The following is a 21,640-nucleotide window of genomic DNA, read 5'->3' as shown; positions in this document are numbered from 1 at the left end:
ACTCCAAACTTGTCCAACGGGACGGCCTGCTGGTCAACCTGCATGTGGTTTACAGGAAGCCTTTCCATTTCCTCTGCTGCTCCTGGTTTCCGTGCAGTGAGGATGTGTTCTGTTTATCTGTGTCAGTTCTCAGTGGGGGGAGTGGGGGGGGGCACCTGTCTTCTACACAACACTTATCATGGTTGTCCTGATATTTACAAGAAAACCCTCCGACTGCTGACTGACACTATCTATCCTGTTACACCAGGGCTCAATAAAACGAGTGTGTGAAAGTGTGTGTTCTGTTAGGAGGACATAAATCTGTTTGCAGTCACTTACAGGGACATGCTCCTAATCATAGGATTACACATAAAACACAGACAGAAAATAAAATGGGTTAAAGAGGCTGAAAAGTAAAACCCAACTGGATTTAACTAAGCAAATACTTCAGGTCCACTAGATAATTCCTGCAGTGATTAGTATGGTTCAGTCCTTTAACTTGAACTGATGCTGTGAGGAGCCTCTCATTTCTTCAACAACATCAGTTCAATAGAACGTAAAGACATAAAGACTGTGTTTCAATGGAAAAAGGTCATGAGGTCTGATGAGTCCAGACTGACCCTGTTCTAGAATGGTGGTCCATCTGGGAGAGAAGAGAGGCAGATGAAATGATTACCCATCATACATACATACATACATACATACATACATACATACATACGTACACACACACACACACACACACACAGACATACACACACACACATACACATACACACACACAGACATACACACACACACATACACATACACACACACACACACACACAGACATACATACATACATACATACACACATACATACATACATACGTACATACACACACACACACACACACACAGACATACACACACACACATACACATACACACACACACACACACACAGACATACATACATACGTACATACATACGTACATACATACATACACACATACGTACACACATACATACATACATACATACATACACATACATACATACATACATACATACATACATATGTACATACATACATACATACATACATACATACACACACACACATACGTACATACGTACATACATACATACATACATACATACACATACATACATACATACATACATACATACATATGCACATACATACATACATACATACGTACATACATACACACACACATACGTACATACGTACATACATACACATACATACATACATACATACATACATACATACATACACACATATGTACATACATACATACATACGTACATACATACATACACACATACGTACATACGCACATACGTACATACATACATACATACACATACATACATACATACATACATACATACATACATACATACATGCATACATACATACATACATACATACACATACAGCACATACATACATACATACATACATACATACATACACACATACATACATACATACATACACATACATGCATACATACATACATATGTACATACATACATACATACATACATACGTACATACATACATACACATACATACATACACACATACGTACATACGTACATACATACATACACATACATACATACATACATACATACATACGTACATACATACACATACAGCACATACATACATACACACATACGTACATACGTACATACATACATACACACATACATACATACATACATACATACATACATACACATAAAGTACATACATACATACATACACACATATATACACAAACATACATACATAAACACATGGGACTTGGACACACACATATGTACATACACACACACACACACATACACACACACATACACATACATACATACATACATACATACATACATACATACATACATACATACATACATACATACATACATACATACATACATACATACATACACACATACACATACAGTACATACATACATATACACACATACATGCAAACATACATACACATGGGACTTCATCTCCTCTACTACTGGACCAGTGCCAAACTCATGTCACTTACTTTATCAGTAAGAGTTTGTGTGTTTCTAATGCTTTTGTCTCATTCCTTAAGCTGATCTCAAGCATCACTGTTCATAATAGGTGTTTAATAGGTGTTTTATAGTCAGATAAACTGGTTTGTTTTAAACAGGTTGAACTTTGACTCTTCTGGATCCTGTGAACATCATCAGTAGTACACAAACTATCACTTTAAACACTTACGTTCTTATGTGTCATTACTCCATTAATAATAAAATGAATAAAAACTATAAGAACACAGTTAAATAGTTGCTTCTTCTGCTGTTCAATGTCTTTCAGCACCTCAGAGGCACAGAGAGATTATGTGGATACACATTTTTTTCAGTTGTACAGATGAAAATCTAATGACTTCACTGTCCATTCCTTTGATATCTTTTGCTCTGTTGGATGTGTTCAGTATCTTTGCATCATTATCTTTATAATTCTCATGTCCTTCTGTCATTTACTAAGAACCTTCAGTTAGTGAAAAAACATTTTGGAAAGGGAGACCTGATAAGTAGAAACTGGAGAAAGCAGTGGAAAATGTAATAAAAGAGAAGCTGTTATTATTGATATTGCACACAGGAACGATAAGAACAAAAAAATCCATCTGCACATGATATCAAGAATCAGAATATAATGAGGAACATTCTGTCTGCACTTACAGAGGAGTACAGAGTTGAACAATGGACAAACACTCACAGTGGAACTGACCTTTGACCTTTTGGTCATGAAACATCATCACTTCATCTTATCCTGTTCCACATGACTGTGACATTTGATCTAATTAGTATTTCATTTGTCAAACCTGTTCATCCAAATGAGGATTTGTACTGATTATGAAGAACGTCTGTCGAGAGTTAGTGTTTTTCAGCATAATGGGGACAAATGGAGAGACAATGGAGGACAAACGTCCCGGTTAGCTCTGTTTAGACCAGGGATAAAAGCTGCAGTGCTTTTTTTTTTTAGCATCTTTGAGTAAAAATTCTATAATTTCCTGACTGATCTCAAGAAATGGCATTGTATGTTACACCAGCTCTTAGGGCATTTGGCGTGCTATACCTACACATTTGAAACCTTTTGCGTGTTATTCAACGCCATTTGACTGATGATCTCCGGTTCACATAACCCTAAACCTCAGAATTTGGTATTTGACACATTGATTCAGATTGGACAGGGGGCTAATAACGGCATGAACATACATGTGGAAAGCTTATAATACGTACAGATAACACACCAATTAAAAGTGGAGTGTATATTAACGCCAGTCATGATATCACTTTGTAATTTCTTATAATTCCTTTTCAGCATTTAGGAATTCCAGTGGTTTGTGGGACACTTAATGACACTTCAGTATCTAGTTTCCTGTGTTTTGAGGCAGTAGAAAATCTATCCCATGACCCAGATTTAGTCTAATCAGTGGTGTTTTAATTCATGTTAAGGGGGGTCACTTTCCCTAAATGGCATGAAACAATATTATGTTGTTCTTGGTAGTTCCTCTAGGTTCAACTGGACTTAGAGGACCTAGAAGAACTACCAAGAAGAACGATGACCTGGGCAGTTGAGAGCGTACACAGACAACACTATGTCATCCATATTTACACTTAGTCATTGGATTTGGACTAAGAGGAGAGAGCTGCAAAAGGAAGGTGTGTATTCCTAAATTCTGTCTTTTATTTTGGCTCCTGCAGCTTTGACACACATCAGGACTGACTCTATCTAATAGAAGGTGTGAACCCAATGCGACTGAAAGACAGTCCTGCTTCCTGACCATGTCCTTTTAGAAACTCAGTATCATATTAAAATGTTTTAGAGATGAAAGCATACTTAAAAAAAAACAAAAACAAAAAAAAAACACCAACATATGTCAGAGGTATGTGCAGTTCTCTGAGCCCATCTGAATGTTGTTGCATCAGTTTTTTTTCTCTGTGAGGAAAATAGAACAGCTGCATTTCACAAAACCTGGAAGAACTTCATGTTCATTTTGAAGTGCTTGAAGGTACAGTCATCACTAACGTGTCAATTTGCCATTTGATACAGATACAGATTAACTTCACTGATTCCTGGTGGAAATTCACATTTTCATCAGCTCAATAAAAAAAAGAAAAGAAAATGAAACAAATACAGGCAATCATCCATCCATGACTCATCAGACTGTGGTGTTGTAGACTCTGATGGCAGCGAGCATTGAGGATACTCTGTACCTGTCAGTCCTACGTCTTTATCCACTGCAGCTGCTCTTCTCAATGGTCAGAATGGGATAAAAAGGATGATCTGGATTTTCCAAGATTCTCTCCTTACTCAGTGTGCATCGTGCAAATTGTATTGATCCACAATGCCAAACCATTCAATGAGAAACAGAAAAGGAAACATTCCACCACACAGTGAAAGAAATTTACAAAGAAAAAAGAAAAATGATAATGCAGCTGGTAAACTTGAGTCAAAAAGCTTAGCATTACCGTACAACAGCCTTCTTATCACTCATAAATCTCACTTATTCTACTGTACCATGTATACTATATATATCTTCTATTGATACTGTATTTGTGTATTTTTACTATTTTTGTGAGAATTAGCTTTTTTCTATGTTTACAGTTTTTATCCATTTACAATTGAGATAAGATAAGATAAGATAAGATAAGATAAGATAAGATAAGATAAGATATGCCTTTCTTAGTCCCACAAGGGGAAATTCCAGGTTTTACAACAGCAAAGTACAAAAGTACACAAGAACAAAAGAAGGGCAAAAACAAGATATACTCAATCAAAAAAGCTATATACATTATTTACAGCTGTGCACATGCTGATCACAGGTTTATTGCATGGTTTACTGTATTATTTATTGTACAGTTATTGCACAGAATTTTTGGAGCAGTTATAGCTGGTATATCTTCTTTTTTTAATATTTAACAAATAAAAAATATTGAACAAATAAAAATTATCCTAGATTTTATTTATATAATGCTTTCAATTGACGTGCTTTACAACACAGCAACAATCTATATTATAAAAGCCAAGTGTGTGTGTGTGTGTGTGTGTGTGTGTGTGTGTGTGTGTGTGTATGTGTGTGTGCCCAGGGATTCACACAAAATCCAGAAAAAGCTGACTACTGCTGTTTGGCATTCTTATGTATTTTTGGTCAAGGAAGACAGTAGCAAAAATGGCAAGTTGATAGGACCAATATTTGGGGAGATATTAGTAATTTTGGAATACAATAGACTTACAATTGCGTTGCTATGGCCAGTACATTTTGGCACTGACTGCTGGACAAATGCAGTACAGCATGCATGAATACACAACAGCATAAAAACTACCACATCTAGAACCTGTGGATCCTGTGGATTAATAAAAGACTAAGAGTCCAGCAAGAACAGGAAAGAGTATTTGCTGCCTTTATCATTTGTCATCTTTTCATTGTTAATATTGTTCTTCGTCTTCGCTGCTGTGTAACAATTAAAGGATTATCTTAGTAGGGAGGTAACATCTGATCACATACGATCACTTGCAATGCACATGGGGACACATTCTAACACCTGGTGTAAACAGACATGCTCAGAAACTCCAGTGTGAGGTCTGATCACTCAGGACATACAGGATGAGTAGAAGCATATCACAGGCCCCTGGTCCCCCTGTGGACTGGACCCTGGTCATGATGGATGTCACCTGTTCCCAGTTTGGATCCACCGCTCATACACATGCACTTTATGTACTAGTATGTGCATCCACATTTTTGTGTGTTCCAATTTTCTGTGAGAAAATTAACATAGTGGTTGGGCAGTTGAAAATCCAACCATGGGCCATCTTTATTTTATTGCACTGTCTTTTATTTTTATTTCTTTGTATTTTAATTTATTTCTTTATATTTATTCTTTTATCTGACCTTAAGTGAGAGCTTAAGTGTAAGAAAGGCATCCATAACAAAATGTATTCTTCTTCTTCTTATAATTATTATTATGGGGAATATAGTGATATTATAGATAGTAATAATAATGTTTATTGCTATATGCTGCTGTTTGGTTCCATTCTGCACCTCCTCACCTCATAATATTTACTGTATTGCTCCACTGTTACTGTAAATACACTGACATGTACACTTTACATTCTATTATAGTTTAATCTATATACACCACTATTTATTCTTATTCTATTTTTATTTCTTTTTTTAAATGCATGAAATTTAACAAGATGAGAGAGAAATGGTATGTCAGTGCATCTATAAAAATGACAATAAAAAAAATTCAGATTCAGATTCAAATTTCTTTATTGTCATTCCGACAATACATCAGAGATGCACTGCAGAACGAAATTACAATGAATTTTGGCCACGATAAAAACAATTAGATAGAACACCATGAGTATAAAATGATATTAAAAAAAAAAATATATATATATATATATATATATATATATATATATATATATATATATATATATATATATATAAATATGTATGTATGTGGGTCAAAACACAGTAATGTCCCGTCAGAGAGCGAACTTTAATTGATTACCATTCCAACATTTCTTTCAATATAAAGTAGCTCCTTGTTTTGGATAATCCCTTATGGTCCAACTAAAGCAAATATTAATTTAAAAATACAAATGTGGGTCATTTAGCAACACTAGTCTGTCAAAAAGTCTCTAAAATGTCCCGTCAGAGAGATTTCGAATACAGTGTTTTGACCCATGTGCAAAACAGTCTAAATAAATAAATAAATAAATAAATGTAAACAGTGTCGGTGGCTGCGGTCTGCTCAGCATCTTTGCATTTGAATCTTGAATGCGGAGAACTAATTAAAAAAAAAAAAAAAAAAAAAAAAAAAAAGCATTTAAAGACAACGATTCCTAGTAAATGGCAGCAGAGAAAATCAAGACAGAAAGTTCAAAGTTTAAGGATTTTTTTTTCATGCGTAAACCATAAAATGAAATACAAAAGTGAAAAAAAGTGTCGGCGCTCCTTTCCAACTGCGCATAAACATCATATATAAACCTGAGGCTGTGTGTGACGGCTCGTGGGCCTGGTTCATCCTTCTGTCCGTGAACTGGCTCCGTGTTTTTCCACCTGCAAAAACTCAGACAAAAGCTTTAGTCTCTTTTCCATCAGGTATTCTCCCAGCGGCCCATTTACCCACAACACACACACATCCACACTTACACATCAAGATCTAGGAGGCCTCCTGAACACAAAAACAACCTCCTCCTCCTCCTCCTCCTCCTCCTCCTCCTCCTCCTCCTCCTCCTCCTCCTCCTCCTCCTCCTCCTCCTCCTCCTCCTCCTCCTCCTCCTCCTCCTCCTCCTCCTCCTCCTCCTCCTCCTCCGCTGTCACACTTTTTCCAGTTTCTTTGCTGGCTCTGCTTCAGGACCCTCCTCCTCCTCCTCTCTCTCTCCCTCCTCCTCCTCTCTCTCCCTCCTCCTCCTCCTCCTCTGGATGCGACGCCGCTCTCTTGCTTCAGTACTCTTCTAAATGTTTGCGTCGCTAAAAGCCTTTTCTAACAGTCTGGACCATCAGAGAAGCGCCTGTTTTTGTTTTTGTTTTGTTTTTTTCTGCTCTATCTGTGTCCCCTGGGGGTCTCCTGCACTCAGTAAGACAAGACACACATATCATCTGGGAGTCATTGGCCGGAGAGGTGAGTCAAGTATTATTCAAACTCATGGTAGAAGTCAACAGCATGGTGTGGTGTGGATGAGAAAGTGTTGTGCATTCACTAAAAACTCTGTAAAGTTGCAACACAGAGCGCTGTTGAACACATTCCAGTTTGCATTTGGTGTTTTTTTGTGTAATTTATAGTGTTGAGTTAATTCTCTACTCTTAGGTAAAGCACTGTTTATCTTTCCAACATGTAAGTGCACGTTTTAGGAATGTATTAGGTTGTAAAGTGGTCATAAAACATACATGAATGAGTGCAGTTCCTTCTCAAGAAGCTCTTCATACTCATAAATAAAAAAAGAGGAAGGTTTAATAGTTTGGATTTTTGTTAACTTGCTTCTTTTTGTGTAAATAAAGTGTGTTAACAGTTATTAAGTTGACTGCACTTCTCAGTTTGTGATGGGCTCTTTGCACTGGTGTGTGTATACTTTACATGAGTCTGATTTAAATAGACAATATAATGGATAAGTTAATGAGTAATAACAGTTCTAAGTGGTGGCGGTGCTGAGCTGCATGTCAAAGTGTTTGTGATATGGATCACATTTCATTTTATGACCATTTTTGGCACATTTCTGGTGAACACTAGCCCCTCTAATATGGATGTGATAGTGCAATGAGTCCCAGGAGGCTGTGGGTTGGAGTTGTATCACTGCTTTTATAAAACAGTCCTTACATGTACATACCTGGGATTGGATACTGAACCTCAATATGTTAATGATAGATATTACTTCTTTTTTTTTTTTTTAAATTGTATCTTTATTTGGAATGATCATGTAAATTCACCAGCATATCGACACTGGTAAAAAAAACAACAACAACAACAACAAAAAAACAAATGTCATTCCAGGTTTTTTTTTTTTTTGAGTCCAGGAGATGCACTTCACCAGCCCATAATGATAGATATTACTGTGCACAGAAAATGGTGATTGATTGATGCCATATTTCAGTAAATAAGGAGTAAATCTAATCAGCACAAGCACATGGAAACAACCACTGAGCACTTTTATTAATATTATGTTGAAGCAGCAAATAGATTTATTTCAGCTTTGAGTGTAGAACGCAAACAGCCTGAAAAATGCAACAAGATTTGCAGTGTAATATGTACTGTCTGTTTTAGTTTTGTTAAAAAGGGAATGTTGTTTATGGGTGCATCTATGAAACTGGTCCCTAAAAACAGGACAGAGGGGCTAAAAATTCAAACCAGATGTAGACTAATGTTATGAAGCCAGTTTGGAAGCACTTTGGGTCTGTTTTAAAAATGAATATTTACTGAGATAAAAGAGAAACTATTTTTCAGATAAAACACATTTTTATATTATTTTTTATGCAAAAATCTGCAAGTAACACAGTAAAAAGGACAAGAAAAGTATGTGCTACTATTTTTCCAAATAGCCTTTTTATTCTCTCACAGGTACATTTTGGAAATCGAAGTAAATATGCAAAGCAGAGTGTTTCACAAAAATGAACACTGTTGCCAAATCGTGTGATTTATTTGTGTTTAAATGAGCAGGTTTGCACGTGGACACGATGGGTTACACACGAAACCTGGAATGAGACTAAGATTCATGAAAAACCGTCATGTCTGGATTAGAGGAAACACTAGGATCGTCAAATTTAACACAGTGTCTTTATTTGTAGTCTATATAAGACCATTTCAAGACATGTTTTCCAGCTCAAATTCACTGACATCTAGGTAGCTTTTCCTGTCCCAATTTTGGTCCTATTTTTGGCCTCAATATTTTATTAAAAATTCATTTATTTTGGGATGGCTCAGAGCAAGAGTATACTTTTTTTTTGCATTTATCTGAGTTTATCATTAGGTACATCCTGAGGGGAAACATGTTTAAATTTCTCTTTTAATATTGGATCTAAAAAGTAAGTGAGTAAGTGAGTAAAGTTTACTTATAAAGCACTTTTTACTGATAAAAATCACAAAGTGCTGTACATAAAATGGGTGCAATAAAACAACTTAAGAATAATTTCATGAAATAAATAAAAAGCTGCCAGGTACCACAATAAACCCAGTTTCATAGACGCACCCATATATACGCACATAAATATACATATATAAAAACAATGGTTTAAGAACTGATCCTCAAGCTAAGGTACCAGTAATGTTATGAGTATCAAAACCAGCCTTACATTCAGGTGTGTTTGCTAAAATAAACACACAGCAACAACAAAACATGCAGTAATATATTGATAAAGAAGTAAGGATTCCTAATTGAAGTGTTGTAGTTCTTTAAGAACATTTAATGTTTACCCGGCGACATATAGAGGAACTCTGGAGACTCTAGATATTTTACTGACAATAGAGGAGACTGAATGTTGTTTTGAGTGTCCTTCCTGTTTTCCAGAACTTCAATACAAGTGGTGACCCTATTGTGTCCAGAATCCTACATATTTTTGCTGTGTCATGTCAAATCTACACCACACTAATCAGGGTCAGATAACAGGCCTAAAAAATACCATATTCTGTGGAAAACAGTCGACTAAGTCATCTGGGTGTTTTGCTGTGTCTGCAGCAGGTTGGAGGACAAATAAGTTGATTGTCACCTTTGTTTCCCACAGATGTCTGATAATTCTGCATCTGAATTAGTCATTTTATTATCCATATCTCAAATAGATAAGTTTTAAAATCTATTGCATTGCAGAATCTGAATTTCTGTTCATTTCTGTCCTTTATCTGCTGGGCGCTGGATGTTTTCTGCTTCCCTTAAAATCTATGTAAAGTCTTTGTGCAATGATGGCTCCAGTTTCCACATTTCACCTGTAAAAGTCTGTCCATGAACTTCAGAGAAACTTTCACTCTGTAGCAGATGAATATGAGGCGCAGTCTGCACAGTTATTACTCCTCACAGTGAAAGTTAAATGAATGAACAGAGTAAATATGTGTTTGAATAGAGAGGGGCTTTAGAAATCGGACAGTTATTCACATTTGTCTGGATAATGTGATTTTTTGTGCAGTTGCTGAAGTAGTTTTCTTCCTCTGAGGGCAGTTTGACTCTTCTCTTATAGTTTGGGCAAAAGACAGATTTCACATTGATGCTCTGTCACTGACTTGATTCCTCTTTCACACACAGTGATGTTTTATAGTCAGAGCTGGAGCTGACTGTATGTCTTTTTAATCTATTCATGTATTTTACAGTACAACGCTGTTTTAATTGTACAGCTGTTTTATGTTTTAAATCTATTCTTGTATTTGTCTTTCATTTTTGGTTTTTCCCCTGTAAGTCGCTTTGGAAAAAAGCGTCTGCCAAATGCAAAATGTAAATGTAAATGTAACACTTCCAGCCACAGTGGACACAGAAATACTGATATAATGTGGTTACAGGTGTTTGTTTATAGAGCATTTTACACAGTTCAGCTAATCAGAATCAAGGACAGAAACTATCCACTACATACCATAAGGATTAGCTGATATGCAGCAGTAAGTCCATTTTCAGCAATTTTCTTTCATAATTTTGCAAAGTGGTGACTGAAATGTTTGTGAAATGTTTTATTTTGCTGAGTTTGTGTGCTTTGTGCTTTTGGAAATTGAATGTGTTTGCTTTTTGTGCTGTTGGTTTGACAATGTGACATTTAGAGACAAAAACTCTTAAGTGAAAACATTTCTACCAACTTTTCACCGATTAATCTGTAAACATCCACTCATCTAATGGAAGAATGGGTGGATAACAGTTATAACAGATGTAACAGTAAGGATAATAAGCATGTATAAAGAGAACATCTTCGAGTTTCTGTGCTTAATGTGACTGAAACACTACACAGACTATATCAGTTTAAACAGGGCTGTAATGTAGCTATAACTGAAAAATGGGTCTCTGGTTACCTGTTAGAAAAGACCTGGACACCCACACAACCAAAAACACAATACTAACATACACACTCTAATAACTCTGGAACCACTGATCCTACCCGTAAATTGAAATAATACAGGTAAACTTTAGTTTATCAGCTTTGCACATGTGTTTTTTTTGGACGTTCAGAGGCTCCATAGTGGACATGGAAACACCATCATGTTCAAAACCAGTAAAACCCATATAGTCTGACACATGACAGCAGGTCTACACAGGTGTTTTATTATTTCATAGATAGATAGATAGATAGATAGATAGATAGACAGACTTTATTTCAAACACAACTAGGCAAAAGAAATTACCAATTTAAACAGGACACTCTAATATATTGAAGGAAATCAGTCAACCAAAAAAGAAAAACAAATGTCACACAATGTATAAGTATTTCATTATGGCTTTAACAATACTTTATGTCCGAAAAGGAGTAGGAAGAAGCTGAGCTTATATTGTCCATCCCCAATTTTACATGACTTGGTTAATCAGCTAATCTGTACAGTCCATATGAAGAATAGGTCAGTTATTCAGTTACAGAAAAAGAGAACAAATGAATACATCCCGTCAGTATCTATTACTGTTGTACTCATGTTCAGTGTTACTATATCTCTGGAAAATAAGGTTTATATACATTTTGATGAAAAAGTCAGTTTTTAACTTTTGAATTTATTCTGAGATCTTTTCTGAACATCTACATGATCAGTAATTACAGTAATTATAAGTACTAACAGAAAAACACCTACCTTCACTCCTAAATGCATAAATAGTAGGAAATGTTAAATGTTGAGAAAAATGTATTTAGAAGTCACCACAAAATAGTTTTAGGTTTTTAACTCGTAAAGACCCAAACATCCACCAAAATAATTTACTGATCTAAAATGTTTAATACCTGTTGATCCACTAATCCTATCAATACATGTAAATAATTGGTGTAAAATGCAGTTTGTCATCTTTTCATGGTCATCAGATATGACCCATTTGGATGCTCAGAGGGTCCGTAGTTACCATAGAAACACTGTCATCTTCTACAACATTGATTCATCTGTAAAACCCATGGAGATGGATCAATGACAGTGGATGGACACACTTGGTGTATGCTCAGTTAATGATAGATTTGCTGAAAAACTCACTTTTTCTTCACTTTTCTCTGTTTCTGATTTAGTAACCCTCAACTTTAATCTGAGCTTTTATGAACATTTACATGATCAGTAAATTAAATGGAAGAAAATGCCTGATTTTCACTGAAAAAGTGCAAAATACAAAAGAAAATATTATAATAACTGTAATAAGTCTCTTAAGAAAGGTTTAATAGAGAGAAAAATTGATTCGGGGACTACAACAAAAGCAGCACTGGGTCTTTTAAGGGTAAAACAACTGAGCGTAGATTATTTACTCATGATAATAATGTTACAGTCATAAATTATCCCGAGGTAACACACATAATCTAACCTGAGCGCATTAATCAGATGCTCTCCATCATCTGATTTTAACTATCTCCATACAAGGACACGACTTTCAGCAGTGAGTGAATAGAAAGCAGTTGTTTAGGTGAACTTCTGGCAGTCTGTCACCGTTTTATGCACTTGCTGAGTTTTTTGGCATCTCTGCTTCTTCTTTGAAAACAAGTCCAGTTTCTATCAAGACACTGACTCAGAGCTGCGTCTGCTTTACTTTACTTTATCAATTCATTACAGAGGAAGTCCCAGGGAGTTGGTCCGCTGTTTCCTCTAGCGTTCAGACTCTGCTCTTCCTGCTCTGTGTTTGATTTTCATTAAGACTTAATCCGAAGGCTGGATTCACCTCTGGGCCTGTGTTCGGGTTACAGAGGAGTGTGTGGCTCAAGATGGTGAAATGTGGCGGCGAAGTGGCTGAAGGTTTGCCCAACTGTGTGACATCCTGTGTGTGATGGAGTGAGTCAGCTTCCATATGCAGTCAATGAAGTTAATCAGACCAAGCACAGGAAGACGGACTGGAGTTTTTCTCCCCCCACCCCTGTGCAGATGTGTGGGGCTCCAGTGGGTTGGCAATGCTTTTGTGCTTGTGTTTAGCGCGTGTTTGCATGACTAAGGATATTATGCAACACAGAAAAAATACTATCATGTGGACACAGGCAGTGATTAAAGTTAATGTGATGAATGAAAAGGACTCGTGGGCTTTTCCTGCTTTCGTGCTCTAACTTTGTCTTCACTTTTAGTAGCTATAAACAATATTTTTATCCACTTTTTTGATGTATTGTATTGAACGATTCTGATGAAAACCATAAAATTTTACACACATCCTAGTTTATTTGGTCCAAACAAATTTGCTACAGATTCTCTTGGCAAAAATGCAGTTTAGTGGAGCTGTAAACCCTGTCGTCTCTAATCACTGTTATAGTCAGAAAGCTACAAGGACATATTTAAGTTAACCATGTAAAGCCTGAACCATTAAATCATTGACAGAAAATTCCAGTTCTTTGAAACTAGAGCCTTTATTGGTCCTTCTGAACAAAAAATGTTTTTTTTTTCAAATATCACTTTCCATGTATGAGTGTCAGTTTTGTATCATATTTGTTACATTGGGTCTCAATGTTCAAATATTATTATTTCTGAACAAACAAAAACATAATATAACACAAACAGGTCTATAAGAAATTGGTAATTCCTTTTCAAAATTGTCAAAGTTCTGCCTCCTTCCTCATTAATGACAGTCTTGTAGTGTCACTGGAAAGGCCTCTGGTGAATGAATTCCTCCCCCCTGGTGGATTATCTGGGTATTACATGTATCTACTTGTATACATCCGATTTTTCAAGAACAAAAACGTCACACTGATCATGTAGAGGGCTTCAAAACTCATGTATCAAATATGATACATTTGGTGTTATAGGGTTAACAAACACAAAGTTAAAGTGCTTAGCATCTGTTGTATGGGAGGAGAGTGTGGACTCCATGAAGGAACAGTACATTCAGACCCAATAAATAAATAAAATTAAAATAAAAACATGCTTATCTAAGAAAATGAAGTCTAAAAGTAAGACTTATGTAGTATAAGTAACAGGTTTTCTATTGCATCAAGTACCATTCCATGTACTTTGTATGTTTCACAATAAAAGCTTTGTGAAAAATTAAAGGACTTCTGTCCACTGAAAGACTTAAGGGCCTTTAATTTGAAAAGGTTAGTTTATGTATTGTTTGTATTAAGAGGCTGGCTTTGTTGAACATAAAACATAAAATCCTGGACTAACATTTTGTAAGTTCTTAGGCAGGTGCAAGAAAAACTAGTGGATTCCAGATGTTCATTCAGTAAATCCACATATTGCTTATTATCATTTACTCTTTAGTGACATTTGTCGTACACTTAGGTGGAAAAAAAATTAGGGAAAAAATTAGATGAAAGTGGATAGTGATGTGGTGGACATCAGGATGTGTGCTTTTACCTCTATTTCGGAACTATCAGAGTAATTAATGATGGTCACTGTAGATTATTTTTTTCAATTAACCTGTTAATTTCTAGGTCATTTGTTTTGAGACAGCATCATTTCAATGTAATACAAACAGTGGACAGCAGAAGCTTCATTCATATAAAACCCAATTATGATCAGAAAACAACAAATGTAAGTTAAAATTTGGAATCATTGCGTTATAATACAACCTTTAGTTTTGCTCTTCTTTGGCTCATTCAGTCAATTTTAGCGGCAGAAAAGTAATCCTTTTGTACTGTTGGATTTGCTTAGTGTTAGCTTTGTGCTGTAAAATTTGTCACATTGGTCTGCTTTATGAAATTATTCATAACGTACACAGGTCAGACTGGTAGCTTGTTTTTGATATTTGTCTATTTATGTGCTTGTTGTATTCTGAGTTCTGAAAATTGCTTTTGTTGAGCTTTTACAGCTTCTTCTGGTTACGTGGATGTATAGCATGTGTATAATGCTACAAGTGTTGCATAGCATTACCATGGCAACACAGATGCAGGGCAGCTAGGCTATGTGATTAAATGTCAGAAAACGGTGGAATAGGTGGTGGTGACTAATGTGTCCCAAACCCAAGATGATATCCTCAAATGTCTCCCCTGGTCTTCAACTAAAAGATGGGGTCCGTCCATCTCAGTTCCCCCAGTGAGTTTAACCCCACCTCCTCCAATTTTGATGAAATTTGGTGTATGGGTAATTCATAGCCAGAAAAGCCAACATTTCAAATTTTAACATTATTGAACCAAGGGTTTTTGAGATATGGCAATTTAATTTTTTCGCTTTTTTGCACAAAAGGCCATGGTAGCGTAATTTCAAATTCCTGTAACTTAGCAACTGCTAGTCCAATTTTAAAAATCAAGGTATTTCTGTAAAGGGGAGACCATAAGGAATCTAAATCTAACGTTTGTTTGTGCGTTTGGGTTTTTTGAGTTGGATAAACTTTTGATTTATATTTTGACCTTGAAATTGACACTGTAGGACATCCCCGACCTCTGACACCATTATGAAAACTGTAGCCCTGTGTGTCAACTACATTATATAAAAAAATTGGAGGGGTTTTCTTTTTATTTTCATGCAATTTTTATTAATATAAAAATGTATTCAGACTGTTTGATGGATCATCAAAACAGTTGGTAGTTAATATAATACATGACAACCAGTGAATGGATTATTTGTTTTTATTTGCGCCACTTCACAGTAAGATCTGCACAGTTTTGATAAAATATAAATAGACTTTGCAAAATGTTTAACAGCCCTAAATAAAGGAAAATAATGATACATCATCATTTGGATTGGAGTCATTTGTTGATTTGTTGCAAACCTTTTCCCTGAGAATTTATAGACACCTAAAGCTGAACCATTGTACACGGAAACATACTGTTTTGGAAACCTACTCATTCTCAGTGGGACTATAAAAAGATCTTATAAATTCAGCTTTTTGCACTTTTGCACTCATTGTCTGCACCTTATGAATGATGATGTTTGATGAAGGAGCCCCAGGGAGCAGTTAATGCATAAAAGTATCCATGACAAAGACGAGATGCGATCACCTATCAGAGTATATCTTAACCACCTGCTTTGGACCCTTGACTTCCCATCTGGTATCCCAAAAATCCCCAGGACATTTCTTTTTCGATTCCACTCTCCTAAAAAGGACTCCTTGAACGGCATAGTGCTTCCAAATATCCAATCTAATATCTGGGGAATATTGGGTTGAATTTTACATGTGAACATACACAGAAAACCTGAGATGTATCGTTGTTTTTCGTCAGTGTCTCATATGATTTCCCCATTAGAGGAAAAGAACATCTCCCCCCTTAAAGAGTCTGTCTGGCCTCCTCCAGACTGTTTCGGCCATCAGCGGTATAACGGTGAGCCAGTCATACCACTAATACAAACCCCTCTCTTCTCTGACAGCTGGAGATCTGTTTGTCTGTGAGGGTTCTCGGGCACCGTTAAGCTATTGGATATGTTTTGGTTTGCGACGATACTGCCCAGATACTCAAAGAGAATAGGGCTAAAGTAAGGGAAAGTTAGAGCTGAGGTAAGAGTCATTAGTGTTAATTTGATCCCCCAGTGCCTGGACTTTTCTGTGGGCTGCAGTTTATAACAACACCATACAGGGCACCATGAGCGTCTGCATGTTGTCTTTGAAAAGCCACAACTTTTCTTGACAAGTTTATACCCGCTGGCCTCACACGGTTTGTGTTATTTAAGTGAGATCATTACCTGAACTCCTTGTTTCTGTTATTCACTGAAGCATATTACTTCATGGACTTGGTGCTATAGAATTACTATTTTACAGAGGTGCTTGAATGCAGCAGTGAAACTGTAGAGATGCACTGATCTGATACATTAGATTTACTGACTATAAAAAGGACAAAGAACAACAGGTGAAAATGATGAACAAAGGGACTGATGATTTAAGTCAACATGGAAATGCCATACAGGCCCATTAGAGTTTATTCCCCATGTCCCCAGTGCCCCATGTTTAACTCTTTCATGCTTAGTGGTAACTACAGTGGACAGCTGATCAAAGGTGTTTTCTTGTATATTTATGGGTTTGCTGTTTTGTGCATCATCCCATATGCTGCAATTCATACCATTACTGTAACTTTGCTGTTCTAGATAAACCTGATCTGCAGTAACATGTTTGAGTGTAAAAAATGCTAATTGTGACTAGACTGAAATGAACAGTTTTGTTTTGTTTGGGTTTTTTTTTAAACAAAAGTTGCTTGTTTTTTTTTTGTTTTTTTTTTTGCATATTATCTCCATGTTGGTATGTTAAAATGTGAGAAAACATCAGATTAGCAGCATTAAAAATGTTTTTATTTCATAGTTTTCACACAGTATATCAGTAAATGCATGTTTCTTTGCTTCTAAAATTAAATGCATGGTGTCCAGCTGAGTGGACATTTTTGTAACTCCATGAAAAATAGGTTCGTAAAAAGTCCATCATATTGTTTTTTTTGTTTTTTTTTCATGCCTAAAGAGGGATAAAAATACTTAGGAAAAAAAATTGGATTAAGGATCTCATAGGATCTCATGCATGAAAGGGTTAAACTTTACAGCAGAAATGAACACACAGTCTTGTACAAAATACAATTCGGATCTCTATAGTTAAAGGAGTGATATTTTGCTTTTTTAAATAGAATTATTCATTTTAAAACATTTCCTTATGGTCTACATAAACTGTAAATGCTATGCTTGGGTCTGAATTCCTCATTAATTCAACTCCACAGGTCCATCTTCAACCCTATTTTTGAGTAATGACACGAAAAAGGTTGTTTTGAGCGCTGGCCCTTTAAATGCTCATGACCCCACCCCTTTCCAGGTTCTTGACTGTGCGCTCTTTCCTGTTCAGCCACTTGAGTTCATTAATACAACCAACAACCGAACATTTTAGGTAATCGGCTCCAAGTTTGGACATATTTTCAGTTTTTACTACAACCGCTGCTGCTGACAAACAATTATGTCATACTTGAAGAAATGTTCATCCGAAGTCTTGACTTTATATGTGCAAATGACGAAACTAGTTATAGACGTAACAAATTAAGAACAAATTAAAACAGGTTGTAGAAATCCACTCAGTTTGTGCCGGAATGAATATAAAGATAGCTTTGCAGCACCTGGAGGATTGAAATTCAAACTTTTTTAAGGTCCCCAAATACTCAAATGAATGTACCAAAGACTAATAAAAGTGGGTTTAGCAAAATATGACCCCTTTAATATCCCCATTTGTGACAACTTAACCAAAGCTCATAGGAAAAATAAAAGGCCGTGACTGTTTTGAGTGACAGGTTAATGCTTGTATTCATTTAGCTTGGTTTTAGGTAGCTCAGTTATAATTTTGACTAACATATGACTCTATGATTCTGGGCAAGGCTGTTGTATTCCAAAATTACTAATACTCCCAAAATATCGGTCCTATCAACTTTTTTGCCGTTTTTGCTAGTCTCTTCCTTTACCAAAAATACATGATAGGGCTGCACAATATTGGAAAAAACTGACATTTCAATTTTTTTTAACCCTGCGATATATATTGCGAAATGAAAAAAATACTCAGAAGGATATAATAGCTGTGTGGTGCCAACATAAATTGTCAAACAAATTAGTTGTGTTACCTCTCGTTGTGGCAACCGGTGCAAGGCACTATCGACCAGAACACGTGTTTCCATATCATTCTTCTTGTAGCTAAAATAATTCTAGATAACTGATGTTGCTTTTGTTTTTGGCACCAAGACTTTGTTTGTTTTCAGTGATGTCTCTTGTTCGTTGTTCATTTTTCAACGTTGCAGTGTTTCCTGTGGAATTGATGTGTTGGTGTGGCAGGGTGTAATCGGGAGGGGGGCACTCCATGTGCAGGGGCGTGGTCTGCTTCAGCACACTGATTAAAAATGAATGTGATTGGTGGATCGCTACGCACAGTGTGTGTCAGGTACCCTTGAAATTAGATGAGAACATGTTGAGTTCATTTGCCTCCAATATCACAGGACCTGCGATGTGACTGTTGCGCACAAGTACATCGTGATGACAATACTCAAACGATATATTGTGCAGCTCTCATACATAAGTATGCTAAACTGCAGCAGTCAGCTCTATACGGATTTTATGTAATGCCTGAGACACACAGACAGAGTCCACTTCCCTTTTATAATACAGATTATACATTACTTTAAGTTATATTGTTGATATTAAACTTTATTTGCAAATATTTAGCAAGTACTTAAAATTCAAACTTGCTGCTACTGAAGAACTTCAATTGACAAGAGCTGAAAGTGTATGTATCATTCCACTGCAACACAGATGTGCAGCAATAAAGTAGTATTTCCACCATTTCTAATCTTCTTCTTCTTTGTCTGCACTCTTTGCTGCTGTCAAAAACTTGTATTATTGAGAGGCAAAGCCCAACTTTTTTTTTTTTTTTTTTTCAATTTCATCTCTGATTGAAAGTTGTCAAAGAGGCAGCAAAAGTTTTGCTTTGTAATAGTAACAATAGTTTTACCCATTCATGTCTCGACTGAACTGAACTAAATGTTTCAAAACTGCAGTTCATAAATCAGTGGGTGGTGTCATAGTGGCTGTGTCCATTTCTTTGCCATGTTTCCTGTTTATCAGTCCTATACAAGCCATATTTTCCCAAGAGTATTTTTACTCTAAACTTCTAAATTTCTAAACTTGAGGATTCAGTGCATCACATTTCAATAATATGCAAATGTTGAGTTACAAATAAACAGAGTGTGTCTTTGGTTTCACACTGTTTAGTCTGGAGGAACTGGACTGTAGGTCCCCTTTGGTACTATCCTCTTTGTGTAGATGGTGCTCAAGAATAGACCAAGACAACCGCACTATGACTAAACCAGATAGCTCAAAACACTAGCAAAAAAAGCAAAAAAAGGAAAGTAAATGTGAAGAGACAAAAGCAATAAATAATTTAAATATCACTAATAAAGCAGAGAAAAATACAAGGTTTGAATATGTACAAATCCACAGGAAATGAAAGTAAATATAAATATACATATAAATATACACTATATACATACCGATATATAGGTCAAGGTCACCCATTTCAGAACTTGTCCAAGCTCTGTACATGATGTTTGTATGGTAAAAATTTTAAGGTTCCAGCTGTTTTTCTTTTCTTTTTTCCAGAGTTAGAATGTTTACAAGATATGTCACAGACAGATGGACAGCCAGACAGACAGACATACTGACGACAATACCCATTTCGATGGGCCAAGGCGATAAAAAAGTTGTGTCTGGTCAACAGTCAAACAAGTATCTATCTTCTGTTTACATTTTTTTCTCCTAAGTATTATATAGATGTTAAAAATGGCTTTATTCTACCTTCTGAGGCCTATTACTGATGCTAAAATAGTCCAGTTGAAAAGCACAAAGAGCACAGTGAATTCAAAAGAAGGTGACATGGGTTGAATATTCCTACCGCAGGCTTATATAAGCCTTTCAACCCCATGTGCTCTGCAGCCGTGCAAAAAATTTGGAGCAGATTCGACTGTAACCCTCCAACTCGGGGGTTTTGGGTCGCTCACTCTGCTCTGGCTGCGGAACAGTTTCACTGGACTCTGGCTCAAATAACCAATCATAAAAAATAAAAAAATAAAAAAACTCAGGGGTCGGGGGGTTTGGGGCTGGAACAGTAGGAGGAGCGAGCAGTGGGTTGATGGGGTGACCACAGACTACTTGTACTGTGGTGAGGGTCTTTCCTGGAGTTGCTTATGTTGGTGGTTGGTGGGTGGTGTTTGGGTGGTGGGTGGAGCAGCAGTGGAGACATTGTTCATTAAGATTTCAGAGGCTCTTGTCTCACTGTGGTGTCTCTGCAGGATGACTGGAACCAAGTGAAACCTGAGACGTAGAATTAGATGAAATACGGCACTGAAGTCGAGGCCCAGAGGGCGTCACTGCTTTTATTTTTTTGCATTTCTGAAGCGAAACCAAGTCGTGTTTATGTTTTTGTTTGTTTTTAATACCTGGTTGTGTAAAATCTCTTGAGCAGATGGTGCACTGTGTGTTTATTTTTGTCAGTTATGAGCTGAAATATCATGAGTTTACTAAGTTTGCATGTGAAAAACAAATGGCCTTTATGTCATGCTTGGCAGTGTGTGAACATGAACT

General features: G+C 36.3%; 2 protein-coding genes across 2 annotated transcripts in view; one reads left to right on the top strand and one right to left on the bottom strand.

The window, feature by feature from the left end:
• LOC115435634 (zinc finger protein 239-like) overlaps nt 1–21,640 on the bottom strand; it is a 695,125-nt gene that overhangs the window by 308,252 nt on the left and 365,233 nt on the right. The gene's annotated exons all lie outside the window — the stretch shown is intronic.
• pear1 (platelet endothelial aggregation receptor 1) overlaps nt 7,500–21,640 on the top strand; it is a 92,801-nt gene continuing 78,660 nt past the window's right edge. The window contains exon 1 of the mRNA XM_030158136.1: nt 7,500–7,684. The gene's annotated coding sequence lies outside the window, so the exon portion shown is untranslated. The remainder of the gene's footprint in view (nt 7,685–21,640) is intronic.

Source organism: Sphaeramia orbicularis, chromosome 16 (genome assembly GCF_902148855.1).
Source record: "Sphaeramia orbicularis chromosome 16, fSphaOr1.1, whole genome shotgun sequence".
Lineage (NCBI taxonomy): Eukaryota > Metazoa > Chordata > Actinopteri > Kurtiformes > Apogonidae > Sphaeramia > Sphaeramia orbicularis.
The sequence above is the reverse complement of the archived record's forward strand: the minus strand, read 5'-3'. Positions and strand labels throughout refer to the sequence as shown.